Source organism: Sinocyclocheilus grahami, unplaced genomic scaffold (genome assembly GCF_001515645.1).
Source record: "Sinocyclocheilus grahami isolate Dianchi unplaced genomic scaffold, SAMN03320097.WGS_v1.1 scaffold2966.1, whole genome shotgun sequence".
Classification (NCBI taxonomy): Eukaryota; Metazoa; Chordata; class Actinopteri; order Cypriniformes; family Cyprinidae; genus Sinocyclocheilus; species Sinocyclocheilus grahami.
In genome coordinates this window covers 45,936-50,044 of record NW_015508139.1, presented here as the reverse complement: position 1 = coordinate 50,044, position 4,109 = coordinate 45,936, and the positions used below count along the sequence as shown (strand labels likewise).

Here is a 4,109-nt window from a genome sequence, read left to right as displayed (position 1 = left end):
TACGGTGTTGTACTTGAGAGATGAAGAGCTCTGGCATGAACCCTGTGTAACTACGGCTCGACAAAGCAGCTCAGATCCACGTAAGGAAATTAAAATAGCACAGTTGCATCAGTGAATGTGTTTTTATATTACTTTGCATTTAACAGTATCAGAATCAAATCGCTTCAGTGTGTTGATTACAAATAAATTGTTTATTAAAACTACAAAATCAGTTCAATCAAGAGCAGTGATCTTTTCTTTTATTGTTGATAACATTAATAAGACAGACAGCCTATAAGACCTACTGTTCTGCATGGATCTAATAATATTACACATCAGATGTTTTCCCCAATTATTCTCCAAGCATTCACTTAAGACATAGCAGATTATGTTTGCGTGAATAGCCTAATTACTGTAATTCTGTGTATACAGTATGTGTATGTATCAGTTTAGTATCTTGAGATACTGGAAAAAGGAGACACAGAGGAGCCAAAAGTACTCTATAGTCATTTTATTGAGGACCCATCGCAGCGTTTAGACATACACACCAGCATGGCAATAGGCCCTTTTCACATGATGTCATGCAACTTCCGTTCTGACACGAAGCAGGGTATGCTTACTTCCGCTAGCACAGTAAAGCGCTATTGCTACCAGCATGGAGTTCACCCAGATGCTTGTACAACTGCCACAAATACGATTAGAGGATGACTGCTGCTGTCTATTCTCATCCTCGTTCAGGTAGAGGCATCTGGCATCTCAAACGAACTTGCCGAATACCGTTCGCCGAGATTTGCCGCTTGAAGTCGAGGGACGAGTTGAAAACGGAGCACTGCAGTCACTGATTCCCGCGAAGTTGGTTAGATATATTTCTCAAATAAACAAACGTTTTAGACATTTACATGTGGTAACAGAAAGCCTTTTCATTCAGTAATTTATGTCCTGCTTAATACAGCGCCTGTATGTACAAGAATAGTTCAACATAAGCTTGTACTATTTAAATATCAATAAAATAGAAATACAGGATCTCCAATCTGGAAATAACGAGATTTCACATGCTGATCATGATACTCTTTCTGAACTTGTTGTTTCCTTTTCATTGTACCAGTGAAGTCAGGATGTATCTTGTCTAAAGTGCAACACAATTTTTTTCCCATCAGCAATTCAGCAGGAGACAGTCCAGTTATAGACTGGGGTGTGATACGATAATTAAACAGAGCTCTATGTAACTTGGTCTCCAGCATGTTCCCCAAACTTTTTTCATTACGTCTTTGAAAGTTTGAACTGCTTGCTCTGCCAAACCATTAGATGAGGGATGATACGGTGCAGAAGTAACATGGGTTATTCCGTTCTTAGTCATAAAGTCTTTACTTGCTTCACTTACAAAACATTCATTCTATATTCACCCCAGATGGTGGATCAGCACCTAGAGATTACCTCTACAGCCCTAAATGTCAGCAGAGATCAGAACAACTAGATGAGCCCCAGAGACAGATCCCCAATGAGGACCTTGTCTCCTAGATGGCCACCAGGACAAGACCACAATTCCAAAGCCTGGAATTGAACTGCTGGTTTCGTCTGGCCAGAGGAGAACTGGCCCCCTGCCTGAGCCTGGTTTTTCCCAAGGTTTTTTTTCTCCATTCGGTCACCGATGGAGTTTTGGTTCCTCTGGCTTGCTTAGTTGGAGACACTTAATTTCCAGCTGTATCGTTGACTTTATTGCACAGACACCATTTAAACTGAACGGAGCTGAATGACGACATCACTGAATTCAATGATGAACTGCCTTTAACTGAAAATTGAGTGTTTACTATTGTCATTTTGGATTATTAACACTATTTTCCCATTTAATGCTGTAAAGTTGCTTTGACACAATCTGTATTTTTAAAAGCGCTATATAAATAAAGGCGACTTGAAGGAACAAACAACGTTCAGAGTCAGAACGGGCAATGAAATTAATAGTGATCGATCACTTTAATCCAATTTTACCACACTTGTAACATTTTTATTTGGCAAACTTGCAGTCTTTTGACATATGGTTAGTTCTCCCACATCGATAACACATTCCTGCACCCTTTAAATTACTTCTTTCTTCAGTGTCCATCTTGAAAACAGTAGTACACACACACTTTCCTTTCTCTCAGTGCAAATCTGCCATATCCTTATTTGCAGTTTCAACAGCCTGAGCTTTCTTCAGTGCAGTTTCAAACGTTAATCCATCGAGTATTAACTCAGCCAGTAATCTCTGTTGTATGCTGTCATCATTAACACCACACACTAATCTGTCTCTCAGCATAACTGTGAGTGTGTCTCCGAAATTACAATCTTGTGCAAGTTTTCTTAATTCAGCCACATACTCTACTATGCTTCCATCATGGCGTCTGTTTCTTGAAATAAACTTCCACCTCTGAACTAGTTCACTTGGCTTTGGATTAAAGTTGTTTTTCAGTAAACTCACCAATTCTTCAAAACTCTTTGCATCTGGTTTGTCTGCAAATTCCTCATCAATGTGTACGTCTGCTCTCCAACACAACTTAACAATATGGCTCGTTTCAATTCAATATTTCACAATACTCTTCCCATGATTGTGACTTACTATCAAATGGTGTTACGGATACAACCATTCCAGCCATTGTTTCTTCAATCAATCATTCCACGTGGTAGCAACTTGTTTCAATCAGCTCAGCTGCTTCAGCATCCTGTTTCTCCCTTGCATCTCTGAAACCACTGCTTCATCCTTATCTGTCTTTGTTTATCCTCATCTCCTTGTTTATCCTCGTCGCCATATGTAGTATCTTGAGATACTGGAAAAAGGAAACACAGAGGAGCCAAAAGTACTCTAAAAGAAGTACTCTCCAAAAGTCACTTTATTGAGGACCCATCGCGTCCTAGACATACACACCAGCATAACAAATCTCAATATGCACATACATTAATCGGGATCTCGCGCTCACGTCACCTCCTGATACAAACACGTCCCTAGTATAGCCCCGGCCCTCACATTGATTGACAGCTTTCCGTGTTGATGTCAGAAATTCAAATGCAAAAGGAATTGCGATTCCATTTGAGTTTTGGCAGATTACATGCGCGACACAGAGAGAGTGATAAAGTAGACGTGGTAATTGATATTGTTATTTAAATATGACAGGCTCATAACTCGTAAGCCATGGGATGTTTCAGTTGCAAATGGACTTTGCTTTTTCATTTGAAATGTGACAGTCACTGTGCGTTCTGTTAAAGGTCCCTGAGTGCAGTGAAGACAACAGACGGCTAAAAGAGATTCACAGCAGCAGACACTGTAAAGCACGCCTTGCTTAAGAAATGAAACTGAGTGAACTGCTTATGCACATGCTTGACTGAAATACTTATGCACTGTATTATCTGTATCTCTAACATTATTTTTTTTCTCCAGTGAGCACTTATGTTTAACACAGTTATAGGTGAAACTGCTCTATTAGTTAAAATTACTGTGCTCTATTAGTTACTATTACATTATTATAAAATTACTGTGCCGCAACAATAGTGTTTGATTATTAGATGTAAATACAATGCATTTTTGTGTGTGTCCATCTGTAAACTTTTCTTGGCTGCTCTGACTCCATCCTACAAGGTAAGAGTCCATTGCGGTGTAGTGTGTTACAAATGTTTTGCTTGATGACTGTGGTCCCAACTGCCTTAAGATCATTAACAATCTCCCCCCTGTAGTTCTGGGCTGATCCCTCCCCTTTCTCATGATTCATCCTTACCCACTGAGATGCTATCTTAGCTATACTAGTATGCAATCTAAGAAGTTATGTTGTTAGAAGTTATGGTAACACTTTAGAGTAATGCTCTGTTGTTAACAAGTAACTATGCAGGAAGTACTAGGTAGTACTACATTAACACTTAACTTAATACTGTTAACTAATAGAGAAGTGAGATTAACTAAGCAGTAAGTAGTAGCAAATTTAGGACAAAGGTAGTTCCTTATTAGATATTTGATAATTATTAAGTAAAAATATCCTCATTGAGAACTACTTGTGAACTATGACCAGTTAATAAAGAATAACCAATCAGTTACTAATCACAACAGTAACGTCTTAAAAGTGAACAATTTGGTTCTTTGTGGAAACTAATTTATGAATTTGATATCC

At 38.7% G+C, this 4,109-nt stretch overlaps 1 long non-coding RNA gene across 1 annotated transcript in view; it reads left to right on the top strand.

The window, feature by feature from the left end:
- The first annotated feature begins 159 nt into the window (after nt 1-159).
- The window catches only part of LOC107575867 (uncharacterized), a 10,317-nt gene continuing 6,367 nt past the window's right edge, over nt 160-4,109 (top strand). Inside the window, exon 1 of the long non-coding RNA XR_001607953.1 lies at nt 160-171. This is a non-coding gene — a long non-coding RNA (uncharacterized lncRNA). The remainder of the gene's footprint in view (nt 172-4,109) is intronic.